The sequence below is a fragment of the Stenella coeruleoalba genome (assembly GCF_951394435.1).
Source record: "Stenella coeruleoalba genome assembly, chromosome: 5".
Taxonomy (NCBI): domain Eukaryota; kingdom Metazoa; phylum Chordata; class Mammalia; order Artiodactyla; family Delphinidae; genus Stenella; species Stenella coeruleoalba.
Window position 1 is genome coordinate 47,707,821 of NC_137150.1, and position 13,695 is coordinate 47,721,515.

The 13,695-nt window shown below is 36.9% G+C and overlaps 1 protein-coding gene across 14 annotated transcripts in view; it reads left to right on the top strand.

The window, feature by feature from the left end:
• Positions 1-13,695, top strand: part of LOC307187328 (uncharacterized protein) — a 666,419-nt gene that overhangs the window by 599,468 nt on the left and 53,256 nt on the right. For 11 of the 14 annotated variants that reach the window (XM_079923226.1, XM_079923215.1, XM_079923251.1 and 8 more), the window contains one exon: positions 495-5,450. The gene's annotated coding sequence lies outside the window, so the exon portion shown is untranslated. Of the gene's footprint in view, positions 1-494; positions 5,451-13,695 lie in introns of those variants that run through there. The other 3 variants (XM_079923250.1, XM_079923249.1, XM_079923237.1) reach the window with 1 other exon arrangement.

The window sequence follows — 13,695 nt, forward strand, 5'->3', positions numbered from 1 at the left end:
TCATGAGGAATTTACTGCTCTTTTAGCATTGTTCTCAAGGGCGATTTGCCCCTGTGACTCCCAGCACAAGTCAGCATCTCCTGTCAATGTGGGAGGGAAGTGGGAGCAGGGTTGGGGAAAGAAAAGTGAGGAAAAGAAAAACTAAGACTCCTGACCTCTAGAGTGTTGGGCAAATATGTTAGCAGTGTTTAAAATAATAGAATCCAAGGGTTGAAAAGACCTTAAAAACCCCATAGTCTTAGTTCTCACTCAGTGAAGCAATCATTTTTATAACCATATGTCTGATATCCATCCAACCTCTTCTTGAATGCCTTCAGTAATTCTTGAATATCAATCTGTTTCGTTGTTACCAGAAATGTCTTTTTTAAATTAAGACAGGTGCTAAACTCCATAGAACTTCTAGTCTTTAGAAAATAAGTCTTGTTATTCCTCTACTTGACAGTCTTTCGAAGGGTTGAAGCTAGCTTTTGTTTCATTACTCTTTTTTTCTCCAGGTGAAAAAGCATCAGTGCTTTAACTGCTCCTGATATCCTCTGCTAACATCCTCTGAAAGTGCCCCAGATAAACAGTGAGTCCTTTTCATAATTACCGAAGCTATAGCTGTTGTTTAAAATAAATGATTATATAAAACAGTTTTTTCTGAATACTTAAGTAATAATATTCATTGTGTCAAATCACCCATAATGTCACCCCAAGATAACCACTGTTTACATTTTCATGTGCTTCTTTTCATCTTTACATACTTTATATCATTTTTATAGAATGGATTATATACAGAATTTCGAACCCTGCTTTTTTTCTAATGTTATGTTTGAACAATTTCCTATCTCCTTGACACTCTTTGAGAAGATGTCTGCAGTAATTCATCCTAAATCTAGCATTCTAAATTCTATCTTGATAATATCTTCTTCTTGACCCCTTGACCCTAAGTATCTGCAGAAATTCTTTTTGAAGCACTTTGTCAACATCAAGACTATGGCTATAAAGACTTGAAGCACTTGGCAGGTAATCATTGATAACAAAACACTTCAGGTACAATAGAAAGCCAGTGTTTTTTTGTTTAGAAAGTTGGTTGAAACTGAGAACACTTCTCTCTCCTTTGTTGACCAAGTCTTCCTTATTGAAAAGACACTTCTGAAGCAGATAAAGAAATTTACACTCTCTATTCATAAGGTATTTAATCTTTGTATTCTCATGATGACACTGAGAGCCATTAGCCAAGGAGACTCTCTCCTGATGACAGAGGTGGATCCCCAGTGAAAGGAATCAAGTGAAGGTAAAGCAGCACAAGGCTTCGTAACCATAGTTACTTTAAGTCTAAGATTATAAACGTATTGTTTCCATTATGAAAGATGCATTAACATTCCTGTTTGTCCAGTCTTAGAAACCTTGTTATCACGGCTAGCCTGTTTACTTACTTATCTCATAAGGGATGGCTAGGCTTAATTAACACTTAAACATTAACCTTGAAGATATGTCCTGGGAGTGCCAGAGAGGGGGGATAGAATTCTTTGAAAATGGGATGGAGTAATCTCAAAGAAATGCTGAAATTCTGAGAGAAACAAAAACTTTATCTTATGAGCCTCTTCAAGAATTTGCTCCTACCAACTCAGAAGATTCTAGAAATGACCACCTATGTCATTATACATGCACCTGAATGAAGGGTGAAATGGGGGGACTTTGGAAAGTAATCCTTAAAAAACAAGATTGCTATATACTTTGCAGCTAATCATTCATCTAGTTGTAGCAGATGTTTTCTTGTAAGTGGTAAAAAAAAATATTCCCAGTAACCACTGAAATGATTCACGTATTCATAACAATGAAGTAGAATGTTCTTTAATGACTAGGCTGTCACCACATTTAGGGAAATTGCTTCCTCAGTTATTTTCTCCCTTTGTAGCAAACATCCTGAAAACCATACTGTACTATCATTTGCATGAGAAATTGGCTATTGTAAACCACTATATCAATTATGGAAGTATTGTAGTGTTGCTATTTCCACGGGGATTTTTAAAGAAAGGATACCAGTATGAGTTGTCTCTAACCATATATAATACATTTCCAGGGTTAGGAGTTTTCAACTGGCTTTTCAAAAATATTATAAACTCTAGTGTTAGACTTTTGAGATTTGAGATCTTCTCTAAAGTTTCTTTCTGCCTTGTAAAGCAAGGAGAAACTTAACTTTCACTCAGAACAGGACCATATTAGTCAATATGATAACCCTCCCCACATGACTCCTATGCAGCCTGCAGAATTTAGCTTTAACGTAACTTTCTCAAAGGAACCTCCTGTTTTGCTGTGCTAAGTTAACCAACCCACGACCCCATTACCTGATCACATTTTACACCCTCAGTACCCTAAAGTTCTTCATGTAACTTAGCACACTTTTAATGCTCACTCAGTACCTGTCTTCTCCACCAAGTTTAAAACTATATCAAAACAGGGACCTTATCTATGCTTTCTCAGTGGTGTTTCCTCAGAACCAAACATAGCGCTTTGCACGTGGCTGGCCCTCCATAAATGTTTGTTGAAAGAGTAAAATCGAGGCATTACATATAACTAGAGTTTTTGAAGCATGAACTTTTCTATAATACCACATTACTAGTTTTATATGAAGAGTATATCATACTTTGGAAGACAAAATCTAGTACATCTGAATTGAGGCATGCCCATGGTTAGTGGCCACCTTGGGGGGAAACTCAAAGTTATTTCCCTCTCACTCTATTCTCTATTCTACCTCAGGAGGAGGATAAACATGAAGAAAGGGCAGTATTGGGTCATGCCCAAAGGTACAAAACCCTCCATGTGACGATAAAAGAGGTTAAAACATCTTGTGTTCTGCTAGTAAATTTTCTTTGTAATTAGGAACCAATTTTCACACTCTTGGTAACTGAGAATACATGCTCTAGTAGAGAGAAATTGAGACTCTAGGATCAAAGGAAACCTTTAAAAAGTATATATTATTATTTCTAATTATCTGGACCAGAATATTTGCTTTTGTATATCAAATACTAGTACTGTTTTGTTTTAAATAGAAATTATATAGTAAAAATTTTAACTTATCCTCTTTGTAGAGTCTCTCTATTTTCAGAGTATTGAAATAGTTATTCCAGTCTGAAGAGAAGAGGCAAATCTCCTGTGCAGAAGAATTTCAAAAAATGTCCGTAGATACTCTACCCCAAAGGAGATGGAGCATAACTTCCCATTACTTAAGTATGGGCTGTGCATAGTGACTTCTTTCCAAAGAATATAGTATGAAAGGCAGGGGCCAGGAATAACTTAACAGCAGAGCAATCTGACAAACACTTCCTCATGTAGGTGAACATCAACAGGGATGTCATGTTGGTAGTCTGTACCCTTGATATTATGTGATGAAAACGGTACCGTACTTCTGTGGTCTTCCCTCTAAAATGCAACATCACAGCCTAATCATGAGAGAAATATCAGTCAAATTCCACAAAATAGCTGACCAGTACTCCTCAAAGTGATCAAGGTTATCAAAAACGAGGAAAGTCAGAAATTGTCACAACCAAGAGGAGCATAAGGAAACACGACAATGTAGCATGGTATCTTGGATGGGATAGGACACTAGGTTAAAACCTAGGAAATCTGAGTAAAGTGTGTGCTTTAGTTAATAATAATGTATCAGTATCAGTTCATTCGTGGTAACAAGTGTACCCTACTAATGTAAATGTCAATAGAGGAAGCTGTATGGAGGAATTCTCTGTAGTACTTTGTAATTTTTCCTTAAATCTAAAATTGTTCGACATTAGAAAGTTAATTTTTTGTAATGACTCTTCAAACCTTGGAAATTTTACTAGATTAAAATTCTTATGGTCATAATTTGAATTCTATTTACTACAGTTGTTCTAAAAAGAATATGGACTGTATTAGCTTCCTAGGGTTGCTATAACAAAGTACCACACACTGTGTGGCTTTAACAACAAAATTGTCTTATAGTTCTGGTGTATAGACATCTGAGATCACAATGTTCAGCAGGGCTGGTTCTTTCTGAGGGCTGTGAAGAAACATATGTTCCATACCTCTTGCCTGGCTTCTGAAGATTTGCTGGCCATCTTTGGCATTCCTTAGCTTGTAGATGTCTCAACTTGATCATCTCCGCATGGCATTATCCCTGTGTGCATGTCTGCTTCTGTCCAAATTTTTGTTTTATAAGGACACTAGTCATATTGGATTAGGGTCTTCCTTAATGACCTCATCTTAACTTAATCATCTCCAAAGACTCTATTCTCAAATAAAGTCACATTCACAGGTACTAGAGGTTATGATTTCAGTATCTCTTGGAGGAATACGTTTCAACCCATAACGAACACAGTCTTTGAATTCTAAGTGTTTGTTCATCTAGGAAGTCACCTCACTCATTGGATGACCATATGAGAGGGGTAGGGTAAGGATGGTACTAAAATTTTCTTCTAAGGCTGTATCTGCTACTTACTGAAAGTGATCCTGGAATTAACTAACTACTGACCCTTTTACAGGGCCAATCAGATTCAGTCTTTATTACATTTGAGTTGATACAATCATAGCTAAATCTAGAAATGTAACTTTTAGCTACTTCTTTTTTTTTCTTTTTTTTTTTTTTGCGGTACGCCGGCCTCTCACTGTTGTGGCCTCTCCCGTTGCGGAGCACAGGCTCTGGACACACAGGCTCAGCGGCCATGGCTCACGGGCCCAGCCGCTTTGCGGCATGTGGCATCTTCCCAGACCGGGGCATGAACCCTGCATCGGCAGGTGGACTCTCAACCACTGCGCCAGCAGGGAAGCCCTTAGCTACTTCTTAAATTGATAAGAATTTTTAAGCTCAAATGGATATAAGTACATCGGACTTGGATGTGCATACTTCTCTCTTCTTGACCCCACTCCATCTTCCCAGCTTCCAACCATGTTCAATAGTCAAAGTGTTCAAATATGATTATAAAGCACAGAAACTGATCAATCTTAAAGAATTTTTCAAGACATAGTTCCAAGAAATCTGCTCAGCCCAGCCAAACCTTTTGAAGTTGATCTGTTGGTAGTCAGGAGTAAATTATAGACTCCTCAATCGACCAGACTTATAAACCCACTTATGTGGTTATTTATCCTGTCTCCCCTCGGACCTGTTACAGTGGATACACTGCTATTACTTCTTTTAAGACTAATGTATCAATTTGAAATTCAAGTCACATCACTTCAAAGAACCACAAAATAAACAATATAAATAAGTTAAATATGTACTTTAGACAGTGTGTTAGATAGTAATAATCGTTAAGGAGAAAAATAAAGCATGGAAAGGCAATATGAAATGTTAGACTTGGAAATTCTAGATAAGGTGTGCAGGAATGGTCTCATTGAGAAGGTAACCATAGAGCAAAGAACTAAAAGAAATGGAAATTTAGACATGTGGATATCTGCAGGGAGACAACCAATAACGTCCCGGGCAGAGGGAATAGCTAATGTGAAAGCACTAAGGAAGGGGCATGCCTGGCATGTTCGAGGACAAGGTAGATGAAACAGAGAGAATGAAGGGAAGAATACTGAGATGACATCAAAGAGCTATCAGGAGCTAGTGGGAAGCAGCCGCATAGCACAGGGAGATCAGCTGTGCTATGTGACTGCCTGGAGGGGTGGGACAGGGAGGGTGGGAGGGAGGGAGATGCAAGAGGGAAGAGATATGGGAACATATGTATATGTATAATTGATTCACTTTGTTATAAAGCAGAAACTAACACACCATTGTAAAGCAATTACACTCCAATAAAGATGTAGAAAAAAAAAAAAAAAGAGCTATCAGGGAACCAGATCATTTAGGAGGTTGTTCAACATACTATTTTGGTTTTTACACTGAGTGATGTGGAAATCCATTGAACTGATTTTGAAAAGAGGAATGATAGGAAAATAATTATGTTTTCTGGGTAGAGAATAAATTATGGAGAACTAGGGGCAGAAAAAGGGAGACTAGTTAGGAGCTATTGCGTTAATCCAAGCAAGAGAAGATGGTGTTCAGGATGTCAAGTAGAGTGGGAAGAAGTTGTTAATGTTTGATGTAATTTCATGCAGAACAAAGAGAATTTGCTGATGCAATGGATGTGGAGAGTGAGAAAGAGAAGAGAAAAAAAACAGCATGATTTATGAAAGAATTATATTACTCTTTGAGATAGGAAGGACTACAGAAAGAGCTAGAACTTTATTGGGGAAAGACAGACATCAGGTCAGTTAAGTTTGAGATACCTATTAGATTTTCAAGTGGAAATGTCAAGTAAGCTCTTGGAGAGTTGAGTCCAAGATTTAGGGGAAAAGTCCAGGTGGGAGACATAGAGCTTTGAGCCATTAGCATATAGATGGTATTTCAAACCTTGAGACTGGATGAGGTGACCTAGGCAATGAGTGTAGGAAGGAAAGAGAAGTGGTCCAAGGACTGAGCCCTGTATGTTTCAGCATTTCTTAATTTTCATTCTTACTCTGATGTTCGGCATTGCTCTACTGTATGTCAAACTTAAAAAGCTACAGTAATTAAAAGAGCATGGTATTGGCTTATAAAGATATAATGAATAGAATCAAGATTCCCATCAACAGACAGATGCGTATATGGACATGTGATTTACAACTACAGTGGTACCGTAATAGTGGGGAAATATGGTCTTTTCAATAAAAGATACTGGGAAACTTGACTATGAACAGAAAAATTAAAATAAATTTGATCTTGTTTCATATCATACAAAAACATCAATTCCATATGTATTGTAGACTTAAATATGAAAGGTAAACAATAGAGCATCTAGAAGACAATTTGGAGAATATATTCATAATCTTATTATAAGTGAAAACTTCTTAAATGGGAAACAAAGCACTAACCATAAGGAAATATTGAGGATATATACTAAAATTGAATATTTCTGTTCATCAAGATATACCATTAAGACAGTTAAAAACAAATCACCAAGAGGAGAAACATGCTTTCAACACGTATTGCCAATAAAGAGCTTTTTTCCAGATTATGTAAAGAACTCTCACCTAGGAGTAAGAAAGAAGCAGACAACCCAGTAGAAAAAAAGAACAAGAGAACTGAAAAGGCACTACACACTCAAATACTGTGGCAGCAAATATCCAGTAAAAATACGGAATATATGAAAAGATATTCAAACTCACTAGTAATCAGGAAAATGCAAATTAAGATCACCTAAAGAATGACTAAATTTAAAATTACTGATGATAATAAATTTAAGGGCCAACAGGAATTCTCACACACTAGTACTGGGTGATATAGTACTACAACTACTTTGGAAAAATGTATCTACTAAAGCTGCCCATATTTTATGACCCCCTAATTTTACTCTTTAATATGCGCCCAAGATAACGCAAAACGTGCATACCAGGAGACATGCACAAAAATGTTCATAGCAGCATCATTTACCGTAGTCAAAATTGGAAAAATGTCCTTTAAAAGTACGGTTAAATAACTTGTGGCATCGTCATGAATGGATGGATGTAATTGTGAGTGAAAGAGGCCAGGAATAAATAAATAAATAAATAAATAAATTTATATACAGTATGTATGTATGACTCAAAGTTAAAAACAGGAAAAACTGGAGTGTTTAACAGTACGTGCTTTGATGGTATTAAGAAAGGCAAGGAAATCATTAGCCTAACATTCAAAGTACTGGTAATGTTGAGGGGGAGGGAGTGAGAGAGAGGAGGCACAAAGGGGCCTGCTGGGCACAGATAATATTTTATTTCATGGTCATGATGATAGTTACATGGGTATTTGCTTTGTGATAAATAATAATTGCACTTTCAGAAAAGAAAAAATGATTGAATTAGGAAACTAAAAGCTCAACTACAAATTTTCGTTTCATTTCCAAAATTATTTTTCTGTTACAATTCAAAGAAAACCATATTTTTGTTATAATTATTAACAGGCTTGTTAAAAAAGCCTGCCTACTGCAATGATGTATTGTATGTTTCTTTTGATTTTTATGCTTGAGTCAGCTCTAGAAATTGGTAGAGCACCATAAAAGAAAACAAAAGAGGGACACAGAGCAACATGATCATATCAGACCAAGAAGAAGAGCCTGTGATCAGGGAGAGCAAAAGTTTTCTCACTTGATAGTCTGATTGATAGGTACTCTGATTGATCTTGAACCCACTAATGAGCCAAAAAAGAAAGTATTTTGTAATCGATTATTAATATCTACTCTCTTAGTCCATACAGGATGCTATAACAAAACACTACAGACAGGGTGGTGGATAACAACAGAAATTTATTTTTCACAGTTTTGGAGACCTGAAGTCCAAGATCAAGGAACCAGCTTGATAGCCTTCTGATGAGGACCCTATTCCTTGTTCATAACCAGTGCCTTTTCTCTGTGTCCTCACATGGTGGAAGGGCTATGGAGCTTTGTGGGGCCTCTTTTATAAGGCACTACTCCCATTCATGGGGGCTCCACCCTCATGACCTAGTTACCTACCAAAGGCCCACCTTCTAATACTGGGCATTTGGATTTTAATATGTGAATTGGTGGGGAACAGATTTTCAGACCATAGCATCTACTATTAGTAGATATTTGCTATATTTTTCCTAAATTATATAATTCCCAAGAAACCAATTAGCTCTAAATCCTACTAAAAGATAAATTTGGGGAGGTAATAGTTCAATTAAACCTGGGCTTAAACAGAAGTCCCAAATGCTGTGATATAAATTTGGCTTGCATTTTACCTTCTGAATAAAAAGACAGTGTATGTATTTTCAGTGTGTGTGTGTGTGTGTGTGTGTGTGTGTGTGTGTGTGTGTATGTGTGTGTGTATGTAAGGAACGGAGTTGGGTGGGATGTGAGGTGGAGAATGACTTCTCACTAACAGGAAAATCATTAAATACATTCTCAGCAGAGAAGAGAGTTTATGTAAAATTGACTTGGAGCACAAAGGCTTCTCTTAGCATAATCCTTTATGTTTGTATTTAGAAAGTGCTTAGACTTAGGATAAATATTGGGAAATACTTGGGAAAAATATTGGAAATAGTACCAATTTAAAATCAGAGCCTTGGTTTCTAATTTCAGTTATGTCACTAGTTAGGTATGTGAACTTGTGCAAATTACTTTTCTTCTCTGGACCCCTGCTTCTTTACCTGTCAAGTGAGCAATTAGGACTACATGGTCTCTGCATTTCCTTCCACCTCTAATAGTCTGTAATTCTGTGATGGAGATGGTTCGATTAGGTGGAAAAACCGTGAGCATTGGTGTCAGACCTTTGTGACACACAGTGTCTTACTTAGCCTGTCTGAACCTCATTTTCTCATCTGTAAAATGGGGGTGAGTATATCTACATCATTTGATTGTAAAAGTTAAAAAGAAATGAAATTGTTAGTCAACCTGGTGCTTAGATGTTAATGAGCTTCCAAAAATGTAAATTGTAATTCGGGCTGAAATCATCTGCATAAAACTATCTCACCTACCTCAGACTCCAGGAGTTCCCCTTTCTTCTGATCTCAGAACAATTAGCGTCTGGGTCAACCATTTGCTAACCCATCTATCATGTGACAGCTCTTCCATTTATGTCTTAAATATTAACTAAATATTATATTACATTACTAGTAATGATAATAGTGGCCATTTACCTATCACTGACTATGTGCCAGGCACTGTGCTTGGCAATTGCATATAATCCTCACAGCAGCAGTGTGAAGTAGGTACTTCCTTGCTTGAGGGTTAGGGCCAGATCATACTTCATTAAATACCCACACAGAGCCGAGCACAGCACCTTGAACTTGGTAGATGCTCATTACACATATTTTTGATTGCCTGAAATATGGCAGTGGGTCCCCTGCATCTCCCTCTAATGTATGTAGTTATTTGATTTATGAGAAATTTCTGTCCCTGACTGTGGTCAGCTATTGAATTTATGTTTGACAAGAAAACCATAGAGTTTGGCAACTCTGCAGTGATAGGTGATGTGTGATTCATTTGGGGAAGAATAGACATTTTCTATTCAGACTCTGAATTCCTTATGGTTCTTATGGTCTTATGGTTAGTTAATCACGTCTATAGGAATGCATGACTGAGCAGACAGATTCAAAGGTAGGAGACTTTAATCAATTACTCCATTGTATGTTTCCAGATATCATCTTGTCGCCCACTGGTAATATTTTCTATACCCACTGCTCAAATGTATGAGATGAATACAGTCTGGTGTTTGTTCATCTTAAGAGAATTTCCATGATACAGGAAGCGGGGTACAAGCTGGAAGCACTGGGTACCTAAGATCCAGAACACTGTGACCCTTCAGAGCAACCAGGAAATTCCCCCAATAAGTCACATCTTTCTGTATCCCAAGGAAGCTGCCTGGCTTGGCACACAATGGGAGATTCATGGGAACACGCCCTTCTCCAAAGAAGCTCCAAGGAAGGAATCAGAAATGGTTCTGGAAGCTTCTCAGCCACAGAGGTAGCAGGGTGAGAGCTGGCAGAAGTCACAGAGAGCCATCATACCAGCTGCTGCTCTCAATCCTTGCTGCCAGGAGGCTGGCACAGCAGTTCCTCCTCGAGTAATTACTCTTGGCCTCCTTAAAATACCCCCAGGTTCCCAGTGGATGTTTTTCTTCACTCTCCCCATGAAATCACTGGAGTCTGGGCAGTGGTGGGGGCAGGGGACTAGTATGGTAGGTACTGAACAATTCCAGTTTCACCGGTGGGAGGAATGGCCCTGTAAATCCTTTCCAAGAGGGCCCACCAAGGCCTTCAGAAAGCCAGTGACATGAATATGATTATTGTAACGGAGCAAAACATGTGACTCTTGGGGATTCTGTTAAATCCAGCAAAAGTGAATGCTACAGTTAGGCCATATCCCTGGGGAGCACTAACCCTGAAGCAGACTTATTAATTAGGGCTTCTGAGGGGCACAGCAAAGACAGGAGTGGGGAGAACTTCTTTAGTGACAGAGACAGAGCTCCATTCTAATCTGCTTCTTTCTATGTGGGCAACTCTTGTGTCTCTTTTTTGTTTGTTTGTTTTAAACCAAACAGTTTGAGCTGCTTGCTTACCAGATCCCTGTCATGCCAAAGAACATTTTCAATTCAAAACGAGAGCAGAAAAAAACTTTTTTAAAATGAATCAGTAGGTGGAGCTCTTTCTTTTTATTTATTTTTCAATCCAAGGTCCCATTTTTAGTGAGGGACACAGAACTTTTAAATAAAAAAATAGGCATTTTAAAAATGAAAACACATATACGATGTGCTTTCCTAATTGAAAGGGTCTATTGTGAAATCATTACTGTCACAGAACATTTGCGTTGCATGCGAATGCTTAAGCAAAGAAAATATATAAACCTAAAATGACTTTAGCAATTTGAAAGTGATAGTGGACATCTGTGTTCAATAACTTTTTGCTGGTAACTGGTGTTTAATATTTCATGTCAAATCAAGAAGAGTGATAGAAGGTTTGCGAACACAGAGATGGCTGCCATTTTTGCAACACAGCCTGCCCTTTGTCATATTCACCATAAAGAAACCTGCTGTAGTGAGGGTTGAAGCTGCACCAGAGTGACTCCTTTTTTGGAACTTATATAAACTTCCAAAATACACGGGGCTCTATTTTCCTTTAGAATGATGTCTATAAGAAAAAAAGGTTAAAGAACTTCCAAAGCTTATTATTTATTTAAGAGAAAAGGGGTGTGTGTGTGTTGGGGGTAAGGGGGTTCTTGAAAGAAATTACAGAAGAATAAATCATCTAGAACAAATCTTACCTTTGTGTTTTCGTCAATCCTGATTCTTTCCTAGTTGGTGTGCGGTGATGTTTAGGAGTTTGGTTGCCAATAGAAACATACCTTCCCAAGGCTTACAATGAAGTATGTCTAGATAGTATTTTAATGTTTATTTAGTTGAGCAGGATGGGGGTAGGGAGTGGAGAGTAGGGAGCAAGAGCTTTTAACTTTATAATTTCTTTTTCCACATCATTTTAGGCCTGCAATCTTGATTCTAAATGCACATTTGTCTTAGCAACAAATGTGATAAAAGGAAGGACCGAGGGGACAGCATTATTCTTTGAGCTGACCACAGGATTAGTACTTAGTGCTGAAAATGGTCGAGTTGACCTTGTAGTCATGTTAAGCCATGCTGACCTCAACATCTTCTATTCAATTCTCAGGAGGCTGGACCCTGGGAACTGCTTTGAGTGGTACATAATAAAAAGTCAAGTAAGAAGCCTCATAGAGTTTGAGATACTCTAGACATCTAAGCACAGTTTGTATTCATGTTGATATAATAAGACTATATATCTAAGCAAGGACATATTCCCCTTCCCTCCCCTAAAAGTAATGTGGTTTTATTGGGTTGGCCAAAAAGTTCTTTCGGTTTTAAGTAGAGACATGTTTTTCATTTTCACCAAGAACTTTATTGAACAACGTATTCATTAACCAAATGAACATTTTGGCCAACCCAATAGAATGACCAGATCCTTATGCAGATATATGGTCTTTTTCATTCTAAAGAAACTAATTCTAGTCACATAAAAGTCAGATTGGAAAGAATCCAGAAAACTGGAGTAATTTGCCTGTATGATTAAATTCATCCAACTTGGGTTCAAGAAGAGAAATAGGATTATGCAAGTTAATTAATTTTTAATAGAAAAATGACCACCAAAATCTGTTAGAACTAATAAATAAATTCAGTAATGTTGCAAGATACAAAATCAATATATAAAAAATAAGTTGTGATTCTATACCTTAAAAATGAAATATCAGAAATAGAAATTAAGAAAACAATCTATTTACAATTGCATCAAAGAGTATAAAATACCTAGGAATAAATTAACTAAGGAGGTAAGACGATATGTACACTGAAAACTATAAGACATTGATAAAAGAAATTAAAGAAGACACAAATAAATGGAAATATGTTCTGTGCTCATGTATTGGAAGAACTAATATTGTTAAAATGTCCATATACCCAAAATAATACACAGATTCAATTCAATCCCTACTAAAATTCCAGTGGTACTTTTCACAGAAATAGAACAAACAATTCTAAAATGTGTATGGAACCACAAAACAGCCAAAGCAATCTTGAGAAAGAAAAACAAAGCTGGAGGCACCACACTTACTGATTTCAAACATATTACAAAGCTATAGTAATCAAACAGTATATTATTGGCATAAAAATAGACATACAGACCAATAGGACAGAATCGAGAGCCTAGAAGCAAACCTGCGTATCTATGGTCAATGAATTTACAACAAAGGAGCCAAGAACATACAAAAAGGAAAGAACAGTTTCTTCAATAAATGGTATTGGGAAAACTGGTTAGCCACATGCAAAAGAATGACACTGGACCCCTATCCTACCCCATAAACAAAAATCAACTCAAAGTGGATTAAAGACTAGAACAAAAGACCTGAAACCATAAAAAAATTTCTAGAAGAAAAAGATTTTTTTGTATTTGACACCAAAAGCAAAGTCAAAAAAAGCAAAAATAGAGATGTTGGACTACATCAAAGTAAAAAACTCTTGCATAGCAAAATAAACCATCAACAAGATGAAAAGGGAACCTATAGAATGGAAGAAAATATTTGAAAATAATTTATCTGATATGGGGTTAATATCCAAAATATATTAGGAACTCATACAACTCTGTGACAAAAAAAGAAAAAAAAAGAAAAAAATTCAATTAAAAAGTGGGTAGAGGAACTGAATAGATATTTTTCCAAAGAA